Source organism: Mauremys mutica, unplaced genomic scaffold (genome assembly GCF_020497125.1).
Source record: "Mauremys mutica isolate MM-2020 ecotype Southern unplaced genomic scaffold, ASM2049712v1 000142F_np12_subseq_2995995:3037422_obj, whole genome shotgun sequence".
In the NCBI taxonomy this organism is placed as follows: Eukaryota; Metazoa; Chordata; order Testudines; family Geoemydidae; genus Mauremys; species Mauremys mutica.
This window is the reverse complement of record NW_025422864.1, coordinates 9,352-33,954: the sequence shown is the minus strand read 5'-3', so window position 1 is coordinate 33,954 and position 24,603 is coordinate 9,352. Positions and strand designations below refer to the sequence as shown.

At 39.1% G+C, this 24,603-nt stretch overlaps 1 pseudogene; it reads right to left on the bottom strand.

Annotated features, from left to right (window-relative positions):
- Positions 1-23,031, bottom strand: LOC123356981 (annotated as a pseudogene).
- Between the last annotated feature and the right edge of the window lie 1,572 nt (positions 23,032-24,603).

Below are 24,603 nucleotides of genomic sequence, written 5' to 3'. Positions count from 1 at the left end.
TCAAAATGGACATAAAAAGCTGTCTGCTATGCTCCATGGTTCTGGTCAAAACGAGGTAGTCTATTTAGCGAGTTTAATCTTTAGAAGTTTACCTCTGCATCATATCTCACTGCAGCAGAGAGCAATGAAAATGCATTTTCCACAGTAATTCCTCTCTTGATAATGTGTTGACACAGTTTTTTCAATCTGTTTTCACAATAAGATGTAGCCAAATCCAGAAGTCCTGAAATTAAAATGCCATTATATTAGCCTCTTTCAATCTCTGCTTTTACAGTATCAAGGCAAGCTCCAAACTGTGTCTTCATTCTCTGTGTGAGTATGGTATGTCTATACTGCAGCTGAGAGCCTATCTCCCAGCCCGAGCAGACGTGCTAGCTATGCTTGAAGTGGCACACTAAAAATAGCAGCGTGAACATTGCGGAGTGGGAGGTGAAGCAGGCTAATCACTCACATGAGGACCAAGGGGTTGAGCAAGTCCAAGTTGCTGCCCGGGGCCACAACGTCAATACTGCTATTCTTAGGGTACGTCCAAGACTACCCACCATATCGGCAGGTAGCGATCGATTTTTCGGGGATCGATATATCGCATCTCATCTAGACGCGATATATCGATCCCCGAACGCGCTCCCGTCGACTCTGTAACTCCCACCGGAGCGAGCGGCGGTAGCAGAGTTTGACACGGGGAGCCGCGGCCGTCGATCCCGTGCGGTGAGGACCTGAGGTAAATCGATCTAAGATACTTCGACTTCAGCTACACTATTCACGTAGCTGAAGTTGCGTATCTTAGATCGATACCCCCCCCCCCAGTGTAGACCAGCCCTTAGAGTTCAAGTCTGAGTGGAGCTAGTGCATGTCTGTATCTCCCCAGGCTGGGAAGCACACTCCCAGCTGCAGCATAGACATTCCCCAACACACAACACCATATATCAATTAAATTGGGCATTATTCAGAAAATCAGCTTTACTGACGTTCAAGAAGAAACAAAAGGCCTTTTCACTACTTTAAGCCCCATCCCGCTAACACTTAAACAGGAGCTTATCCCTAAGCACAAGTGGTTTCACTGACATCAACAGGACTACACATGTGCATAAAAGTTAAGTAAATGGTTATAGAACAGGGAAAGTACCAAGTGCACAACTGTTGCTATCAAAGCTAGAATTTAACTCAGAGCTTGTCCACTGTGCTGGGTAAAAATTACCCCCATTATAGGGACTGAATTTTTTTCTTGAAGTCATTTCAAAGCATAATTGATTCAATTTAGCCAAAAGGTCTGAATGCTTATTTCAGAAGAGTAATTTTAACACCTCCTCTACCTTTTACTCTCTGATACTTGCTGACTCAATTTATTAAGAGTTACACAGCATTATTTCTGTAGCAAGTTGTTAACAGTTTATTTTAGTTGTGCTTTAAAAGTTATCACCATGAAACTGATCATATGTTGGTCTTAAGACCATACATGCACCACTTTATTCCCCCACTTTTTTGTCTATTGATCAAGTCTCTGGATTTATCATGTAATTTGGCCAAAGAAGGTTGTGCTACCTATAGCATCTTCAGGTGGAAGATCAACGCTGTCTGTATATAGGTATTCAAGAAAGGCACGATACACTGGGTAAGAAAATTGGTCTATTTCTATCACCTCCTTCCATGTCCTCATTCCAATATGACTGGAACATGGTTCTGAAGTGTTCACATCTAGAACAGGAAGGCAGAACATTTATCTGGCATACCGTGATATGATACATGTATACTACATTAGAGACCAATTTGAAATAAAGCTTCCCTTCATTTTCTCTACAATAAATTAAGATCTCTAAATACAAATGTCATTAAATACCAAAGGGGTATGTTCTCTTCTCAATACTGGGGTACAAACAAAATGCAAATAATATTTGTGCATCAAGAGAATAAAGCAATTATTTTGTGTGCGATACAACAGATGGGAATTTGAAATAAAGGAATTAAGTTTTCTACACATGGAATTTAATAAAGAGCTTTAGTAATTTTTTAAATAAAGAAATAGGCTCTTGCTGTGAAGTCTGGATATTGATCCACACTCAGAAAATGTTCAGAACTGGTATTTCAGTTCAGCCCCTTCTCAAAATTTAGTATTTAACAATCTCATTCCAATAAAGTAGGCATCTGATGAAGTGGGTATTCACCCATGAAAGCTTATGCTCCAATATGTCTAATAGTCTATAAGGTGTTGCTTTTTACAGATCCAGACTATACAGCTACCCCCCTAATACTCATTCTACTAAGTTACACTTAGAGAAATAACATGTAAAAACAGCATGTCTCGTTCATGTGTATTCAAAGTCCGTGCAATTAGCTATTTAGTTACTTATCTTTGTTTTGGTTAACTATGTGGTTATATTACCTGAGAAATGTCCAGGGCAGCTACTGGCCCACAAAAATGAAAAAAAGACATCAACACACTAATTCAGACAAATCCCCTCATTTCTAAAGATCTTCTTGTGTCAGCCTCATCCTTCCAAGCCGTCCAAAATAAAAACTTAAACAATTTCAATAATAGTAAACAGTCTTAAAAAGTCTAAGTACAGCTTCGCTTTTGATAGCACTGCAGATGGATTTCTCTGAGGGGACAAGTTAATGGGTTGATCTCTATGCAGTAGAGGATTGCTGACCAAGAAGCCATGAAACATGAACATGACCTGATTTTTAGAACAGCTTTATGAACATGGATGTATTTTCCATATACACGGAATTTTAGGTCTGAGGTTTCTGGACTGTCAAACTCTTTCTTCAAAGACTCAGCTACTGTTAAGGAGTCTTCATGCTCTTTAAAAAAAAAAAATCAAAGGTTTCAAAAACAAAATACATTCTGCTAATAATACATACATTTGCAGAGTGGCTTAATTAAACAGGCTAGTCAAGAAAAGATGGTCACTGGGTAACTACGCGATGTTTAGGAAGTAAATGTCCGGCAGATCTATGTTGGTAGTCCTGACTGGGGTTCAGAGTTGTCAGCACTCATTTTATTAGCCAATTATGAGAGCATATAATCCGATAAGCGTGTCATGAAAAGAGAGGTTGTTACAACAGCCTTGCAACTGTAACCAAGGAAACTATTCAATCTGGAAAACTATTAAAGTTACCCACTTGAGCAAACTTCCAAACTGATTTTCCTCAGCAATAGGACAGAACAAATGAACGACTGAAAAATGTAGATTAACCTTCCTGCGAGGAAGTGCAGTACATCAGACCTAGCTATGGAAAAAAAAAAAAGTGTCCCTTGTGTATTATGAACTTGTGGTGCCCAAGCTGACATTGCTCTCTAAAAAATAATAAAAAAAAAAAAAAGAAGTCAGATTTACTTTTTAAAACAACCCCAAAAAACACGTTAAACATTTGTGAAAGGTGCTTGATTAATAGCACTGAAGATTTAAGTCCTCCATTTACCTATAAAAAAAACACGTACAGTAGTCCAGTAGTTACAAGCTTTCAGAGATTTGTGGCATTGCAGGAAACCTAACTATGAGTTTTAGCAACCTTAACTCTGCCTCCCCACATGAACTGGCAAGAGCCCCTTGGAATACATTGCAAGTATGTTTCAGCAAAGGCTGCCCTACAATAAGAAGGCATGAAGGAAGATTAAGTAAGTGTCATTTCATGTGGTGTGCTGTGCCCCACAATGCTATTCTTTTATTTATCTGAGTGCGCTCCAACTGCCCTCCACTGTGTTAGTAACAGCTACGCTGATTGGTGTAGGGATTACTGTCAGCAAATTGCCACTGCTCGTGGTGTGATATGAGAAGTGCATCTGCACCCAAAGGAAACACAGACCCTTCATTTCAATGCTGAGTTGTGAGTCATGCAAGCAAAGAAACACAGTGGTCTATTCTATTTTTCCCCACGGTGGATTTCTAGCAGTCCAGTAGCATACATGGCAACGTTAAGTCCACATGATGTGGATTTTAGAGCACCTAAAACATTGATTGCTAAACAGTAAGCTGCTTTCACCCTTAGATATCGCAGAGTGCCCACCCCACTAGAATATACAGATTCTAATAAGAAAGCACATTTTCAGAAGGTGCAAATATAATTAAACAGGAAATTTGTTCCATACAAGCATTAGATTTTTTGGCTGTAGCACTGCATAACATGTCCCAGTTTGCTCTCACCTACTGAGAGGAGGCGCCACATCACAGCAGGAGTAGAAAAGCAAGCAAACACATCATCAGTGCAAGTGAAATGAGTGAGGTGAGGAAGAACAACAGACTGGCCACGGCACTGGCCCCACATATACACCTGGCCACCTTGGGTCTTGGCAGCAGAAGTGTGAGAAGAGTGGCAGGCTGCAATCTCTACCACCCTGTGAATAGAAAAATCAAAAGAAAATGCAGAGAGTTTGTCTACAACATATATTTAAAATCACAGAAGCATAAAATTAAAGACAACCTAATTGTATTAGTGGGAAAAGTAGAGAATATGCTATCTGTAGTCCTGTATTTTCTTTTGACTGGGTATCGATTTGAACTGAACAACCTTCACATAATCAGATTCAGTATTAAATTACAGAGATATAAGACAATACAATATCAGATTACAATGACATTAACAGAAAATGATATTCACAAGTCTTTCAACCAACATTCTTCATACCTCACCCACAAGAGGCATTTAACAGGCAGAGATTTCTAAAACAAAGGGACATCACCAGATATTGCAATACACGTAAGCAAAGCCTAAGGATAAGCATGAAGAAATTACTACATCTATATTTTGTAACAAAACAAGATTTGAGAAGTAGCCTGGAAAGCTATTCCCAAATTAATGGTGCACATTCCAGGCCTTCTGTCGTCAAAACAGCACTTTTTATGAGATAGTTCTCTCATTTTACCAGTGCAGTGAAAATGCCTTTTGAAACAAGCACTTAAAATACTTCACTAAAGAATCCCCCAGTCCCTCTTTGGATGGGCTCTGATATTTAGACAGATATAGCCTGCTGTAAAACATGCCTTTATTTTTGGCCTCACATGTTGTATTTAGTCCCCCCAGTGTTTAAAGCCTGTTTGGAAAATAACAAATTGACAGGATTATCATTTTAAATAGTCACATTATTCAATAATCACATTCTTAAAAAAACAAAACAAAAACAAAAACAAAAACCCTATCGTTTTACAGTTTTAAAAAAAACAAAACCAACAACTGTGTCCACAGTGTTTTAAAGAACTGCAGGTGCTGCTGTACACTTACCTATTCTGTTCTCCCTTTACTCAAATAATGCCTAAACTGTTATCTGAAGTGATTATATACGAACAGAGAAGAATCACATTCCCATTAAAAGAATTGCAAGGACATATCCAGAATCTCTGTTCAGCTGGTGAACAGTGCCACAGAAATGAAAAATTGGGAGGGAAGTTCTAGAGTTAGTTTTAAAATAAGATGAGTTTACTTGTTTCCCATGTTAAAAATATGCATGCCAGGGTTTCAGGTATTTTTTATTTTTATGAATGTGGAAAAGAGTCAGTGGAGGACATCAAACAAAAAACTTCCAATAAAACCTAATTTATCATATTTCCTGACAGTTTTTCTTCTGTATATCAAAAGTCAGTATCCCAATATGACAATCTAGGAGTAGCACAAATATCTGATTATAGCATAAAAATTGTCTTTCAATAGAGAGTATGAGGTGGTAAATCCTGAATTTAGATACTTTCATTGGTAAACTCCAGTGTTTAAATTCGTAATGAAAGTGGCTGGTGCTCAATCAATTTTTTTTACATTCATAACTGATGAAGCAAGCCCGGAGGGGCCAGGGCTATGAACTGCCAAGCCCAGAGGGGCCAGGGTTCAACCTTGGCACAAATTAAGCAATGAGTAAATCCTAATGTACAAAGAAAACAAGTTTAGTATTACACACACAATCATTGTTTCACTTTAAAATAGTATTAAGACCCATCAGACACCAAGATTTTGGAGCATCCCATCGGATCCACAGCTGGTAACTCCAGCAATTGAGCATGCTGTCTCTTCTTACTCAGGAATTCACAATACCACTACTATAACCTCACCTCTACCAGGACTGCCCATCCCAGCCAGCAACGGCAACTCTCTCAACATTAAAATCATTAAAAAGAAAGTTCTGTTAATAACTCTTCCTCTCCTTCTGAGGCCACAACCACTCCTTGCCTTCAAATCCATGCACAACTCCACTGTGCCCTCAATTACCCGTGTTTCCCCAATTGGACTCCAACACTGACACTACTCTATTTTTTGTCTTGCCTTATCTCGGCCCTTGTTCTAGAATGTAAGCTCCTAAGGTCAAAGGTGGCATGTGTCTTGTAGAGCCCCAAGCACATCACCTTTTCTTTCTTTGATAAATAGAGGTCCTTTACCTGCTGGACATCTGCACTCAAATTCTTTCCTTCAAGGCTGCATCTCCAGGTTAACTCAGATTTCCTTTTAAGCTATTAGGCTTCACCCTGGATGTAAAAACTCAAAATTCAATGATACCCCATACTTATTCCTCAGGACAGCATGGCACTCCGCTTCAACAGGATCTGCTAGTAGCCTCTATTAGTAGCATTTAACATAGATGACAGATTGGGTAGTATGTATAGACAACAGGAGCAGCAAGAATTAAAATGCATCCCACCAGAAAACGCTGTCACATAGGCACTGACTCCAAGAAAGATTAGTCAAGTAAATTCAGTAGGGGAGGGTAGATTCATCAAAATTTAGCACCACAAATTGCTTTTTCTGGAACATTTTTTTCAATTTTATCATTAGCAAGGCATTAACCACTTCATATTTCTGAAATGAAGACTTTAAAAAAAAAAAAAAAGCCTGAAGACATGATCAGTTCTGAATTTAAGTTCTGCATGCACCTCACTTGAACCACTATTTAAGAGAAAATAAAACCCTATTCTGTATTATCTTTCCTTCCACCTGAGTTCTCCATCCAATTTCGTTTCTGATTCTTCATCACTTCAAGAAGTCCTTCACAAAAAACAATTTTCTACCATCTTTAGTTTTGTTGAAACTTTTGGCAGGCTCAGTACTGAGAAGCTTTGTCACCTCACATTTATAAAGATGCAAAGACATCTTACGAATGGCCTTGGTTTCCCAAATGGAAAATGTAGCTGTATAAAGAAAAGGCAGCCAGATGCTGACTGTTTGCCCATTAGATAACTACACAAACAGAACTAGGTAGAATGAGAGCAAATCACTTATTAAAAATTGACACAAAAGTCCAAGTGTTTCAGAGTTAAGAGGAACTTACAAAACACATTGTTGGCTTTTGACTATAGAATCTCAGACAGCTGACTTTCCTAGTGAATCATCACATACCAGGCTTTCCCCTCCCCACAAATATAGGCATCAATATAGTATAACAACTTGGCACATATAATCCAAATGTTTTTATTAGAGAGGTCATCGGTGGAATGTCTTATTGAAATTAACATTTGGCCTCCTTGTTCGTTACATCTCTGCACCAGATATGTATAGAATATACATAATTTCAAACGTTAGCATAGGAGCCACTACAAATACCCTGTCTAGAATTTAGAGGAAAAAAGGTAGGATAAGAGTATGGTATAGTACAAGATTAACAAACAACAGGAACAAGTATCCATAAAGCAAGACACACCTTTCTAGAGCTACAAACAGACTCCATAATGCATGCTCCCACAACACAATCTAAAAATACGTTAGCTGCAGCAACATTACCTTTCCTTTTCCATCATGATCTGCGCTGGGCTTAGCTGGTTACTTTTATTGCCAGTTCCCAGCTGCCCATAAGTGTTAGCTCCCCAGGAATAGAGCAAACCCTCATCTGTTAGTGCTAGTGTGTGCGCATAGCCACAGGTAATCTGTAAGTAAATTTACAAGGATTACTACTAAACAGAAACAAGTGGAAGACAAATTATTACACTCATTACATTAATCTGTCTGAAGTACGTTCAGTACCTCCATCATTCTCCATTTAGGACCAGAAACTGCTATTTCCTGATACTTAAAGCGAACATGAAATACATTAGCAATAAGTACTAGACTGGTAATTTAGTGTTCATTGGTTATTCCTCACTGTTTGCTGCAATTCTTCATTTAATAAATAGAATTATAAAAAAAAATCTAACATTCTTTGTCCACAATAGCTAAACAATTTGCCCTAGGTTTTTAACCTTGGACTACTTTGTATAATCCCCTTGTAGTCTCTCTGACCTCGAAGTTACAAACTTCAGTAATTCCTCCAGAAACCGTTAAATCTTTCGCACTAGACAACTACATACAATTTTTAATCCCAAGATCTCAAAGTGCTTTACAAACTAATGAACTGAGGCTTGAACAGCCCTGTAAGGGGGTTTTTATCTATTGTAGAGATGGAGAAAAAAATTGAGTGGGTCACACAATCACTTAACCTAAGTTATATAAGTCTGACACAGTCCTAACTAGAATCCAGATCTCTTGAATCCTAGCCCTATGCTTTCACTGTAAGACACTTCTCGCTAGCCTTTCACTCCTAACCCACTGTCTAGATAGAATATTAAGACAAATCCTTTGAACCTCTTAGTTTCCCTGTTCTTGATCATTCCTTACAAGCTTGCCCACTATACCTCACTTCATCATGCCCCACAATATAGAGATGGTACCTGCATGACATATTGTATGCATAGTTTATTTACGTTATTCAGCAATGAAGCATTCTGACACATTCACAAGGTTATACAAAAGCAAGCATTAAAGATTCAAGGAGTCCTGTGGTACCTTATAGACTAACAGACGTATTGGAGCATGAGCTTTCGTGGGTGAATACTCACTTCATCAGATGCATCCGACGAAGTGAGTATTCACCCACGAAAGCTCATGCCCCAATACATCTGTTAGTCTATAAGGTGCCACAGGACTCTTTGCTGCTTTTACAGATCCAGACTAACACGGCTACCCCTCTGATACATTACGAAGATTGTCCACAATCTTTCAGCTTTAATAGATTTTACAAGAACTAGAACACTGAAATCTTGAATTTAGAAACGTGCTTATGACTCAGATTTGGTGAAATTTTTGAAGGCGTAGACAATATTAATGCACTGTTTACTTCTACTTTGGACTTACCTGAAGTACACATACACCATGTAACGCTGCCACTCTACAAGGTGTGAGTTGATTACCATTGTTTCCCAGACCTAGCTGACCATTACCATTGTAACCCCAGCCATATACCTAGTTTAAGAAAAACAAAGATTAAGCTACCTGTTCTGTTTGTAGGAATACAGAAAATATGAGTTGTAACCAGAGACAATAGAAGTCTGTGGAGAAAGTCCCTTGAGATAATGTCAAATCTTCACAAATCTAACAAGGGGAAGGAGAAATGGAGATGAGGACATATTATATTAATTTGATCAATTTCTCCAACTTCTCTGTTCTCCGGGTTTTAAAAGAAAGTTGGCTTTTTAAAAGATGCCTGCCTTTACTGTACTGAGCTAGTTTCCCAGAAGACATACAATACTACAAACTCCTGCAAGTCTTACTGTGCTGGTCTAATATTTTTCAGCGGACAGAACTGTAAAGCAATCATCTTGATCAACTTAAGGTATGTCCAACAGCAGAGTAGTCCATTACTTCCCTGTTCAGAACTTGTTACTTTACTCCTAGCGTTCATTCTAATGAAAACATCAGATCACCACAGGTACAGTGCAACCCAATTATCCACAGGTCTCTCGGGAAAACTAAAACCTTGGAAAGACAGGGTTCTCACAGCCCCATCTGTCAGTTGGTGATGCTTTGCTCTGGGACTGGGGTATCTGAAGCAAAGTGGAAACAGATATCCAATTGGCTGCTTCCAGCAGTGAGGCTGCATTACAAACTTTTTGGGGAACACTAAGGTCTGGTCTACGCTTGGGGGGTGGGGTTCGATGAAAGATACGCAACTTCAGCTACAGGAATAGCGTAGCTGAAGTCGACGTATCTTATTTCCACTTCCCGTGCCGTGAGGATGGGAGGTATCGACAGCCACAGCTCCCCTGTCAACTCTGCTTCCGCCTCTCGCCCTGGTGGAGTTCCAGGGTCGACGGGAGCGTGTTCAGGGATCGATATATCGCGTCTAGACGAAATGCGATATATCGATCCTCGATAGATCAATCGCTACCCACCGATTCGGCGGGTAGTCTGGATGTACCCTAAGTGCAGTTAGATAACACCAGAACAACTCTCAGGAGACATAATTCACTTTCAGCTAATGGGATTGCATGGTATATTGAAGTACACAGGACCACTGTATTAAATGGAAGTTTAACTATGCTAGCTTTTAGATTATCATAGTTAAGCGTCACATTTAATATCCTATTGAGATGAATAAATAAATTTATACTTGGTGTGGTTGTTTCAATCCCTCTACAGACTCAGGAAAACATATGTATCAATGCAATCTTTGCAACCAGAAAAACTACAAGTTACACTGAAAAAATCATATTCCATATCTGGAAAGATACTGAAACAAGTTGTTACACAACCAATTTGGAAGCACCTGGAGCATAACAGGGATATAAGGAATAGCGAGCATGGATTTCTCAAGAACAAATCATGCCAAATAAACTTAATTTCCTTTTTGAAAGGGTTACTAGCCTGATGGATAGGGGAGGAAAAAAAGTAGATGTAATGTTTTGATTTTGACAGTTGCACATGACATTTTCATAATGAAACTAGGGAAATATGGGAAGCTATAAGATGAATGCACAACTGGTTGAAAGACTACTTAAAAATATTTATCAATGGTTTGATGTCAAACTGGAAAAGTGTTTAGTGGGGTCCTGCAGGGATCAGTCCTGGGTCCGAGACTATTTAATATTTTCATTAATGACATGGATAACGGTGCACGAGCGTTATGCTATGAAATCTGCAGATGACAGAAGGCTGGGAGGGGTTGCAAGCACTTTGGAGGAGAGGTTTACAATTCTAAATGACCTTGACAAACTGGAGAATTGGTCTGAATTCAACATAATGAATTTCAACAAAGAAAAGTGCAAAGTATTCCACTGGAAAAATCAAATGCACAACAATAAAAAGGGGAATAAGTGGGTAGGTGTCAATACTGCTGAAAAAGATCTGGGGGTTATTGATGAGCACTAATTGAATATGAGTCAACAATCTGATGCAGCTGCAAAAAAAGGCTAACATTCTGGGGTTTATTAGCAAGCGTGTTGTATGTAAGACAGGAGGTAACTGTCCCATTCTACTTAGCATTGATAAAACCTCAGCTGGAGTACTGTGTCCCAATTCTGGTGCCACACTTCCTGAAAGATGCAGACAAATTGGAGAGGGGCCAGAGGAGAGCATCAAAAATTATAAAAGGTTTTGAAAACCAGACCTCTTAGGAAAGATTAAAATACTGGGCATGTTTAGTCTTGAGAAAAAAAGACGACTGATGGGGGGACTTGATAACACCTCTTCAAATATGCTATGGGTTGTTATAAACAAGACACTGATCAATCATTCTCCATGTCTACTGAAGGTCGAATGAGAAGTAATGCGCTTAATCTGAAGCAAGGGAGATTTGGGTTATATATTAGGAAAAGCTTTCAAGCTATATGGATAGCTAAACTCTGAGATAGGCTTGCAAGGGTAGCTGTTGAATCCCCATCACTGAAGGTTTTGAATCAGGTTGGACAAACACCTGTCCGGGATGGTCTAGGTTTACTTGGTCCTGCCACAGCACAAGTGGTTGGACTTGACTTCAAGGTACCTTCTAGCCCTACATTTCTATGATTCAATTAAGAAGAATTCTGTATAAAACTCTGGGAAGAGCTGTTGTGAGGATTAACTGATGCCTGTGAAGCATTTTGTGAATTTAAAGTGCTGAAGTACAGACGTGTTATTTAGGCACTTTGAGAGCTACTGATGAAATGCACTTCATAAGAAAGCTGTGGAAAAGGTGCAGCAGGAGCATACGGTTTGGACGGATGTCCTTTGGGGAGGTTTTATTAAAGGAGAGTCTATATTTTAGTAAAGACGAGAGAGGATAAAAGTTGATAAAAATATAGGTAGGAACTGTAGTGAAACAGTCAAATGAAAGAGTCCCATTCAATTATATCACATGACGGCACACAACTAAATCGACAAAGTGCTTGTATAGAAATGCAAGAAGTCTAAATACTATGATGGGTGAACGTGAGAACCTGGTTATTAAATGAGGATATTGATTAATAGACATTGCAATGAACTTGTTGGAATAATGATAATCAATGGCACACGGTATAAAATATACAGGAATGACAGTACGTTATGTTGGTTGGGAGTGGCACTATATGTGAAAGAAAGCATAAAGTCTAATATAGCAAAAATCAAAAATTAAGTAGAGACTGTTCCATAGAATCTCTATGGATAGAAATTCATTCTTGAACAATAAGATTATAACAGTAGAAATACACTACTGGCCATCTGACCAGGGTGGTGACGGTGATTGTGAAAAGCTCAGGGAGATCAGAGAGGCTCCAAAAACAGAACAACACTGTAATAATGAAGGATTTCAACTAACCCCATATTAACTGGGTATACATCACCTCAAGATGGAGTGCAAAAATGAAATTTATAGACATCATTAATGACTGCTTCTTGGAGCTGCTAGTCCTGGAACCCACAAGAGGAGAGGCAATTCATGATTTAGTCTTAAGTGGCACACAAGATCTGTTCCAAGAGGTGAATATAGCTGAACCAACAGCAACTACAATGTAATTAAATTTAAACATTCTTGGGGGAGAGGAGAGAGGGAGCATTTAATTTCAAAACGAGGAACTACACAAAAATGAGGAAACTATTAAATGGAAATTAAAATGAACAATCACAAGAGTGAAATGTCTGCAAGCTACATGGAACCTTTTTTAAGAACACCATCAGAGGCTCAAACTAGACATATATCCCAAATAAAAAAAAAAACAAAAATAAACCAGCAAGACCACCAAAAACTGCCACCATGGCTAACCAACAGTAAAATATGTGGTTAGAGACAAAGACATCTTAACAAACTAGGAGTCAAATCCAATTGAAGGAAAACAGAAAAGAGCATGAACTCTGGCAAGGTAAGTTTAAAAAGTATAATTAGGCAGGCGAAAAGAGAATTTGAAGAGCAACTAACAAAAGACAAAAACTATAATATTTTTAATAACATCAAGAGCAAGAAGGCCTGCGAAACAATCAGGGAGGCCACTGGGGACGATCAAAGTGCTAAAGTAGCACTCAAGGAAGAGAAGGCCATTGTGGAGAAGCTAAATAAATTCTCTACATCGGTCTTTACTGCAAAGGATGCGAGGGACATTCCCACACCTGAAATGTTCTTTTTAGGTGGACAAATCTGAGGAACTGTCCCAGATTGAGGTGTCAATAGAGGAGGTTTTGAAAAGAAATTGATTAAATTTAACTGTAATAAGCCACCAGGTCCAGATGGTATTCACCCAAGAGTTCTGAAGGAATTCAAATATGAAACTGCATAACTACTGACTGTGGTATGTAAAGCTATCCTTTAAATCAGCTATTGTACCAGATGACCAGAGAATAGCTGATGTAAAAACCAAGTTTTAATAAAGACTCCAGAGGTGATCCTGGCAATTACAGGCCGGGAAGCCTAACTTCAGTATCAGACAAACTGGTTGAAACTATAGGAAAGAACAGAATTATCAGATACAGAGATAAACATGATTTCTTGGGGAAGAGTCAACATGGCTTTTTGTAAAGGGAAATCATGCCTCACCAATCTATTAGACTTCTCTGAGGGGGTCAACAAGCATGTGGACAAGGGTGATCCAATGGATATAGTGTACTGGGACTTTCAGAAAGCCTTGGACAAGGTCCCTCACCAAAGGCAGCAGTCATGGGATAAAAAGGAAGGTCCTCTCATGGATCAGTAACTAGTTAAAAGATAAGAAACAAAGGGTAGGTATAAATGGTCAGTTTTCACAATGGAGACCAGTAAATAGCAGGGTCCCCCAAAGATATGTACTGGGACCAGTGCTGTGCAACATATTAATAAATTAACTGGAAAAAATGAGTTAAAAAGTGAGGTGGCAAAATTTGCCAGATGAAACAAAAACTACTCAAGATAGTTCAGTCCAAAGCGGACTGCAAAGAGTTACAAAGGGATCTCGCAAAAACTGGGTTGACTGGATAACAAATGGCAGGATGAAAATTTAAATGCAAAAGTAACGTGCAGTGGAAAACATAATCCCAACTATGCATACAAAATGATGGGGTCTAAATTAGCTGTTACCGTTCAAGAAAGAGCTGGTAATTCTCTCCTGCCAAAAAAAAAGAAAAAAAAGAACAATGTTAGGAACCATTAGGAAAGGGATAGATAAGACAACAGAAAATATAATGCCACTATATAAATCCATCGTCCGCCCACATCTTGAGTACTGCATGCCACTCTGGTCCACCCGCATCTCAGAAAAGATTATTTTGGGAAAAAAGGTGCAAAGAAGGGCAACAAAAATGATTAAGGGTCTGGAACAGCTTCCACATGAGGAGAGATTAAGACTGGGACTGTTTAGCTTAGAAAAGAGATGACTAAGAAGGGTATATGATAGTAACATGTAACACAAGAACCATAAGGAAGTACTACTTCACACAATACACAATTAACTTGTGGAACTAAACTGCCAGGAGATGTTGTGAAAACCAAAAAAGTATAACTGGGTTCAAAAAGAATTAAATATGTTCACAGAGGATAGGCCCATCAGTGGCCTTTAGCCAAGATGGTCAGGGACACAACCCTATGGTCTGGGGTTGTCGCTAAACCTTCAACTGCCAGAAGCGGGGACTGGATGATATGGGATGGGTCATTCAATAAATTGCCCTGTTCTGTTCATGCCCTCTAGATCATCTGGCACCAGTCACTGTCAGAAGCCAGGATACTGGGCTAGATGGACCATTGCTCTGACCTTGTATGGCCAGTCTCATAGAACTAAGTATTATAAATTTGCAGACTTTCAGATCCAGTGACTTTCTATTTTCTCAGGTTACAAAAATACAGAAGTCACTTTACAATACAAACAGATCAAATATCTTGTAGAGACTGGAAACTGGTTACTCAACCTTTGAGCCACATCTGGAAGTTATTTCTTATTGCAAAGAAGGCATCTGAATGGTAACTAGGAGATGGAGACTTAAAATACTTTTTTATAGAAGTTAACCCCATTCTGTGAATTTTGTTAATGAAAAACCCTGTTAACAGCTTGGACAAGTACGCAATTAACTCTCCCTTAGCAGATACTTCCTACTGTTCATGCTCAAGCTGTGACCGCTGAACCGTTATACTAAGGTATTTCTTGTGGACCATAAAATTCCACAGTAATTACTGATGTATCTTCCGTAACTGAAGTGTTCTCCATGTCAGCATTTCTCATCTCTATTCAGTCATAAGCAGACAACAATGTATTATATTATTAGGTTAGTGGAGAAAGCTTACCTCACCATTGTCTATTACAGCCATAGAGGAGGTCTGACCACAAGCAATACTGACCACCATTTTAGTCTGTAAACAATTTGAGACTTTGCGAGGAGTTGGCTGATTTGCTGTAGATCCAGATCCAACCTGACCACAGTTGTTATAGCCCCATGCATATACCTGCCCATGAAAAGAGAGATACATATCTGAATATTTAGAGCTAAAATGTTTAGTTCTGCTACTAGGTTCTTCTGAAGAAATAGGACTTGCCCAACCCTAGCTAAATCCAAATCACTGACTTTTTCTTTTAAATTTAAATATTATGAGCTAGATCTGGTACTGTATAAACATGGCATTTTTCCCCCAATTACTTATTCCAAAACAGGAGCATCCAAATTTTGTCAAAAATAAGGGACATATTTCCAGTATAAAAGATAAAGGTGGCAGTAGGACATATACAACTTTGTGGGCTGAATTTGAACACACCTCTTCCAATATAATTCAAGACAGTTAAGTATAATGGGGAATACAGTGAAGGATGTCATTTATTTTCCAGCTTTACAGAATTCCCCCCCTCTCACTTTTCTTAACAGTCTGTTGTTTCAGGTGGATAACAGTCTAAAAATTGTCCTTGGGGTTCCTTATTTCCCCCAACCTGCCATTGTGAATGGGGAAGTTTTTGTTCACCATACAAGTTTCAGCAGCTATGACACTTGATACAAATTGCATGAAGGGAAGTATTGGTTTTGGTAGTTGTTTTGTACAAGAATTTGTTGCTATTGAAAATGTCTCAAATTAAGAAAGCAAGATGTTGTCTGTGTTCATAAATTCCTAAAAAGATCTTGAAATATACCCCCTCAGGAGACTTTTTCCCCCCTCTTCTAAAGTTTCTAATATATGTTATTTCATATTTGGTTATCTAGTCCATCCCCAGAGGCAAATTTAGGAATATTTCCTACAGTTTACTATCCAGTGTTTTGTCCTGCTTTAAATTTACCCTTATGGAAAAGATGTTACCAGACATGCTGCTGACTGCAACTGCAAGACCGAGGTTGCCTTTGCATAAATTCTACATATCCTTCTTGGTGCTAATTGAGCGCTTTACTTTAATATCTATTGATAGAAGATAAATGGAGAAAAACTTTGTGCAAAAGCACCAGCCACACACATTATAACGTTACCATGAAAAAAAAAATAAAAAGCAGGAGGTTTTGTCCATAACTATATTACATCCTTTGCTTTTATTAACTATTCTAATTAATCTAAAACTAAACACCTACTGAATATATGGAGGGTGGTGGGGGGGTGTATTTCAAGGTACAGTAGAACCTCAGAGTTACAAACACCTCAGGAATGGAGGTTGTTCATAACTCTGAACAAAACATTATGGTTGTTCTTTCTAAAATTTACAACTGAACTTTGACTCAATACAGCTTTGAAACTTTACTATGCAGAAGAAAAATGCTGCCTTTATCCATCTTAATTTAATTGGATAGAAAATTGGCTAGATTGTCGGGCTCAACGGGTAGTGATCAACGGCTCGATGTCTAGTTGCCAGCCAGGATCGAGCGGAGTGCCCAAACATCTTTATTAATTATCTGGATGATGGGATAGATTGCACCCTCAGCAAGTTGGCTGACAACACTAAGCTGGGGGGAGAGGTAGGTACGCTGGAGGGTAGGGATAGGGTCTAGAGTGACCTAGACAAATTGGAGGATTGGGCCAAAAGAAATCTGATGAGGTTCAACAAGGACAAGTGCAGAGTCCTGCATTTAGGATTGACGAATCCCATGCACTGCTACAGGCTGGGGATCGATCGGCTAAGCAGCAATTCTGCAAAAAGGGCCTGGGGATTACAGTGGATGAGAAGCTGGATATGAGTCAGCCTTCTTGGCAACAAGGGTACACTGCTAATGGCATATTGGGTTGCTTTAGTACGAGCACTGCAGATTGAGGGAAGTGATTATTCCCCTCTATTCGGCACTGGTGAGGCCACATCTGGGAGTATTGCATCCAGTTTTGGGCCCCCCCGCTACAGAAAGGATGTGGACAAATTGAAGGAGAGTTCAGCGCAGGGCAACTAAAATGATGAGGGGGCTGGGGCACATGACTTACGAGGAGAGGCTGAGGGAACTGGGGCTTGTTTAGTCTGCAGAAGAGAAGAGTGAGGGGGGATTTGATAGCAGCCTTCAACTAACCTGAAGGGAGGGTTCCAAAAAGGATTAGAGCTCGGCCTGTTCTCAGTGGTGGCATATGACAGAACAAGGAGTAATGGTCTCAAGTTGCAGTGGGGAAGGTCTAGGTTGGATATTAGGAAACACTATTTCACTAGTAGGGTGTGAAGCACTGGAATGGGTTACCTAGGGAGGTGGTGGAATCTCCATCCTTAGAGGTTTTTAAGGCCTGGCTTGACAAAGCCCTGGCTGGGATGATTCAGTTGGTGTTGGTCCTGCTTTGAGCAGTGGGTTGGACTAGATGACCTCCTGAGGTCTCTTCCAACCCTAATCTTCTATGATTCTAAGGAAACAGTTTCCTTACCTTGTCAAATATTTTTGTTTAAACTTTCCTTTTATTTTTCTACTAGTTTATGTTTAACACATTACTGTATTTGCTTTTTTTTCTGGTCTTTGCTGCTGCCTGACTGCACACTTCCAGTTCCAAATGAGGAGTGTGGTTGACCAGTCAGTTCACAACTCTGGTGTTCGTAACTCTGAGATTCTACTGTATTAAATGTAACCTTTGTATAACTAACATCCTCTATGTGTTAAGCTATAATGAAGACATTTTCAAAGAAGACTATTTACCAGCTTTATTTTTGAGAATTATAATGGAAGAGTGAGCCTCTAAATTTAAAGGTTCCTAGAGGTTAAATTGCGAGTAAACTTAAGCATATTTTCTCCCCTCCTAGGAAACCACCACAGGAATGTGAAATTTAAGCCCCTGTTTTCTCATATATGACAGCCACCTGTGATTACAGCTTCTGCTCTTTAAACCATGGAATGAACTAGCTGCCTCTATTCATCTGTTCAACAGTTCTCCCAATTTGGCAATTGCTGATGGTTTGCTTGCCCTTCACCTACCTTTATCTACTCTAGAGCTCATCATTTAATGCCGCAAGAAGTGTCATGTGACACTTCAAAGACTTTCTGAAATTCCAGAGATTAAAGTCATTTAATTTTGCAGCCAATTCTTACTGTAAATATCATTCCATAACACGTTCCCTTATATAACCCGATTATACGAAACATATCATGTAACAACAAAGCCTCAGTCAAACACTAAGAGAAGGCAGGCATAATATAGGTCAAAATAAAATATTTAAATTTCAGGAGGTTAGCACTGTATTTAAGTATATTTAAACTGTACATTATATTCAAAATATGCATTACAGGTCTCATTCTTCGCACCTGTAGAACACTCTCTCTCCTATTTCTCATCTTATCTTGTTTGGACCATATCACTGCTGCCTAACTAGGTGCACTACACGTCCAAATTTCATACCCTATGCAAGGCAAAGAAATGAAAAATCTCCAAGATCTTTCCTAAGCACAAGCTCCTCTCAAAAGCAGCACATTATCAGCAAAAAACTAGTTTCTGAATCTACTTTCCCTCCCCCTCATTACAGACATTGATGTGCTACTGTGTGTCATAATGGCAGCAGTATGATTTCGTATTAGAACAGGATATGGAGGTGCTCAGATACTATGGTTCTGGGGGCCAAGTACATAGACAGAATTACGCCTATTTTTAATTCCTCATCGTAACTATTTTAATCTGATTTTAGAATCAAACAATTCAGATGAAGCCTTAAAACAGCATTAGATCAGGTTGATTACTCAGTCTAAAAATACCATTTTTACGCTCATCAAAAAGGAAACATTGACTAGTCAGTAGTACATAAAGAAATTTGTGATTTACACTTTCCAGGTAACTAGACATGGACAAATCAAGCCTGACTCCACTCATTTCTGCAGGGATATATTTTCTACAACATATGTAGCATAAAGCAGAACTTTGATATAAAAATCAACTATGCCCAATCCCTCTCAATGTATGTGAAGGTGGATTAGAGCAGAATACTTCCACAATAATGAATAATGCAGCAATCAGATACAGTATTAAAGAGAAACCAAAACACTACCACAGACTGACCCATCCGTGTCAGTGCTAGGACAGCGCACACAGAGGGCTTAAATTTGTATCTTTTGGAAAAGGTCTACCATTTCTGGCACAATTCTCTATTATACAAATAGGGAATACTAGTGGGAAAAAAAGTCTTTCAAAATTACATTGCTTTTTAGGTGCAGTGTTCTTTTCCAGTTTCAGACTTATTAATAGGTGTCCAATGCACAAAAAACGCATAAGAATACTCACTGGCCACAATTTTCAAATCGCTGTAGGGAAGAAGAATTAAAATTGGCCTGGAGAATGAACAACCCCTCCCACCCCTGGAGAGAGGGTGCCTTGAGTTTGAAGCACATTGGTAGGACAGCATGGTAAGGTTACTTTGTACCTGTACTGTGGATAGAAAGGACTTCAGTCTCCAAAGCTATCAATCGGATTCCTTTCAGGAACTCCAGGTTTATTGAAAAAGCTAAATGAGAAAATATAAGACTTACGTCTCCATCAGATGATAGGGCCATAGAATGATGAGAGCCACAAGCTACTTCAATCACCCTCTTAATTAGCAGGTTGGTACAGACTTGAACTGGAGTAATGCCCTGATTGGTTGTTCCATTCCCAAGCTGGCTGTATCCATTATGTCCCCAAGCATAAACTTCACCATCTGCACAAAATATGCATGTTTATGATACCACCCCCACCAATTCCAAACTAATTGAGATGTTAATTGATTCAAACACTGTATTCTCTTTAACTTCTATAAAAGCGTAAGTACAGACAGAGCTATAAGTGAAAGTGAGAGTAGAATAACTAAGTGGCGAGACTAATGTAGTAATTGTTCTACAGTTTATTCTTTTTACAGTTTTTAGCCTTCCTTCTCAAGTCTAAACTATTCATGACTATACCATAGCATGAGCTCTGGAGTATTTGAGAGAGATAAACGGTAGCACATGAATATAATGGAGGACATTAACAAATGGTTTCACTAACCTTACTGCAGAATTAAAATGCTTCCTCCCCGCACTCAACTATAATTGGCAGTAAATATCATAAACTATTTAAAAACTGATGTCAGCTGTCTGATCAGACAATACAGACAAAAGCTATTTTCCCCAAACCAAACCAAACCAGCTTCCTATATGAATTCACTCTTCTATAAGGGAAGCCATATAGGAAGCAACTTTGAGTGGACATTTCCTGTACTCCATTTCCTGACCTCCATTATATTCACGTCCCTTCCTTGGACTCAGCATTCTTCACCCTTGAGAATTTCTCAAGCAATCTCTCTGCTCTTCTCTGACTTTCTGCCTTCCCCGGACTTCCTTTAAACAGATTTTATCTTGCCTCTTGTCAATTCAAGGCAAAGAAGGCTTTGTCCAGTGAGTCCATATTAACTAATTTTGATGTTAATTATTTTTTAATATCCCCTTCCCGGAAAAAAAAAACTGAGCAAGGTATTTCAATGTGCTCATAATCCAACATTAAATAAAGGAACCAGGCAAACAATATAGAGGCGAGAGTGAGCAGTCTATCATTTTATTCATAATATTTCAGACACTTGAAGCCACATGCTACAAGCACATAAGAATAGACTGACAAATTTAACTCAAAAACAAATTTAAAAACAAAGAAAAGTCTAGTGTTTAGGGTCTGAAGCCATCAAGTCCAGACCCTTTTAATCAGCACTGCCTCGCTAGTCAGCCAATTAACTTTACAACTTCATGTTGGAGTCTGGTTTCCAACTTTATGTTCAAAAAGTAAAATGCATTCATTCCCTTGCCACTGTTTACTACCCACCCAGTGTTGAGAAATAACCTGCGTTCTTCCCTTTGTAAAAGTTGGTTGAAGGCCACTAAACTAGAACATACTATTTGATTCTGATGGCCACCAGGTTTGGAAAATGTTATCTGATCATTAAATTTTGATAGTAATTCACATAGCTTCTCCATCCCAGAGGGAAGACTAAGCATGTTACCATCATGGTATGCTTTGGGCCAGTTCCTCAGCTAGTGTAAAGTGACTTCAGCGAAGCTATGACCTATGTAAGTTGAGAGATCTGGCCTTTGAACTTTGTTGGCCCAGGATCAGAATTCCCAGAAGAGCAACACAAAAACCCTGCACATTGGCCAAGTAACAATCTACCAACATATCTTCACTTCCATTCTTGGTAACCCTGATAGAATATGTAACTGATTATTTCACATACTAAATGTTTTCTACCTTCAGTGCTAAGTATAACATGTGGTCCACTTCCATAACTGAGATTGTTAATCTTCTTTCCACATAAGGCTTCTAATTTCTTTGGTACTATTGTGCTTTGATTATCTCCAGTCCCCAAACAATTACTACAGTTTAGTCCAAACACAAACACCTGGGGGGGAAAAAAAGAACAATTTGCATTTTAAACTATTTAGATTCATATTTATGGAGAGAGAGACAGACAGAAATATAGATATATAGGGTGAAAAACTGGCCCTAGTGAAATGAATGGGAGTTTTGCCATCAACTTCAATTGGGCAGAGATTTCATCCATGGAACTTTATTGCTGGTTCAAAGGGTTCTACAACTAGTTCTAGATTCAAAATTTAGATTTTTTGTTTAATACACACCAGAAGGAAGGTTTACAAACCCTAATGGAAATACTTCTACTGAAATCATAGGTCTTTAAAAGCTTACAGAAGTGTTTTTATTGTGTTTTGTACGCTTTAAAGGCAGGCATCCAAATATCTCCTCCTTTCGGGTGCTGAGGCTTATTTAGGGCAATGCACTACTTCTTCTCTTTCCATAAAATAAGCTGAGACAATTCTATTTTGATTCAGAAAAAAGTTACTTAAATTTAAAAGGATCTCTCTAAATGGGGCACATCCTGGACTGGAGATTCATTTTTATTACAGCTGCTATCCTTTATATCACTATCGGGTATAAGAAGTTCAACATTTGTCATAATAATTGTCCGGTTATATTTATGTGCTAGTGTAAGATCCAAGAAGTTAAACTGACCAGTCTAGTTCAGCTGTTCAAGTGAAATGAAATGTAAAGAGACTCAGTTTATGTAGCAAATTTTTATTTTTTCATCTTTACTAATCTATGACATTAATAGTAATGAAAATAATTTTTGTTAAGAGTGTTTTATTGTGAATCCTTTTACTCTCTTCCCAGTTATGTCCCAATGCAAGATTTCAAATATTTGCAATTCATTTCCACCACATTCATTCACAGACTGGGACACAGTTACATGCAGTGTCTTTTGTAGGCTTCTTATTTACAGGCATTCAAAAGGGTTAGAATTACATCCCAAAACAGATCAGGTATTTTTCATTTCCTTATACACTTACCTCATCATTATGGGTTATGTATATAGCTTCATTGGCCGATGTGCCAAATACACATGCTTTCCGAATAGATGCTATTTCTTGAGGTGAAAGCAAGGTAAATATTGGCCACTTTCCTACATCCACCATGACTATGTTGGGTTTCATATAATTCCTATAAGTAAGTTGACATTTCTGCAGCAATAATAAGAGAAAAAAACACTGTTAAAAAGGCTTTTTTGTTTTCAACAAAAGGCACAAGATATTCTTTAGAAAGGAAAAAACCACATAAAACTTAATTACAGGGACATTAGTTTCTCTGATGAATGAATATTCTATTCCTATACAAGATGTGTAATCATACAGCATACCAAGGAAGAACAAGAATAGCTAGCCCTAGACAGGATATTAGAGAAATGTCATTAAAAACAAGTACCTGCTGGGCTACTTTGAATTAATAACTACTTAAAAAAAACAGATAAAGACACTGTTCTACTTGAAAAAAATCCATTTGTTGATAAATATGCAACCTAGCAAATGTTGCCTTTCAGCGGCAGCAGATTTCTCAGCTATATTTTGGATCTTATTTTCTTTTGTATTCCATTCAATTCTCTTGTAAATGTGAAACAGTATTCCAAGCCTATATTCCATTTAAGTAAAGACAAGCAGATCTTAAAGCAGAGGTGGGCAAACTAGGGCCCGTGGGACCGTCCTGCCTGGCCCTTGAGCTCCGGGCCAAGGAGGCTAGCCCCCGGCCCCTCCCCTGCTGTCCCCCCCTCCCCTGCAGCCTCAGCTCGCTTGCCGCCAGCACTCTGGGTGGAGGAGCTGCGAGCTCCTACCGGGCAGTGCGGTGGTGTAGCTGGCTCCAGCAGGGTGGCACGGCTGCCAGTCCTGGTGCTCTTTGAGGCATTTAAAATGGGACGGGGGGGGGGTTGGATAAGGGGCAGGGGATCCCAGGGGGCCATCACGGGACAGGGAGCAGTTGGATGGGGCAGAGGTTCGGGGGGAGAACATAGGGGGTTCGATGGGGGTGGGGTCCTAGGGGGACAGTTAGGGGCAAGGGATCCTGGGGGCGGGTATCAGGGGACAAGGAGCAGGGGGGTTGGATGGGTCGGGTGTTCTGAGGGGGATAGTCAGGGGGTGGGGGCCAGGCTGTTTCGGGAGGCACAACCTTCCCTACCCGGCCCGCCGTACAGTTTCGGAATGCCGATGAGACCCTCAGGCCAAAAAGTTTGCCCACCCCGTCTTAAAAGTAAAATATTGTCTCCTACAACTAGTGTGCAATCCCAGTTCAAATTTTGGACAGTGTGAAATCCCAATATATGTAAGTAGCACATGATGCCAGCTTGTTAGGGGTTTTTGTTAAGTATTGGGGATGTCCTGGGGGCAGGGCTGATTTAAAACTTTCTTTGTGGACAAAAATAACTATTTTTGAGCATGAGAGAATTACAGCACATAACCATGATCTGTTTGCTTCAGACTACTTAATGAAAACTGTTGGCGAACTCAATGCAGAGCAACTAGTCATTATTGGTCAATCGGGAAACACTTTGGATTGTGTTAGAACATTGGAAGATAAAGACAAAAGTATCATCAAATCTGCCAGAGAAACAATATCACTGTGTATAATTTACAAATTTCTGCCACCCTCATCACCTCTAGTTTGCGCATGGACACTGAATGGATTCAAGGAGGAGATAAAAAGACTCAAAAAAAGAGCAAGAATGTAAGATTTTTTAGGCCTGACACAAAAGAAATGTCATGTTA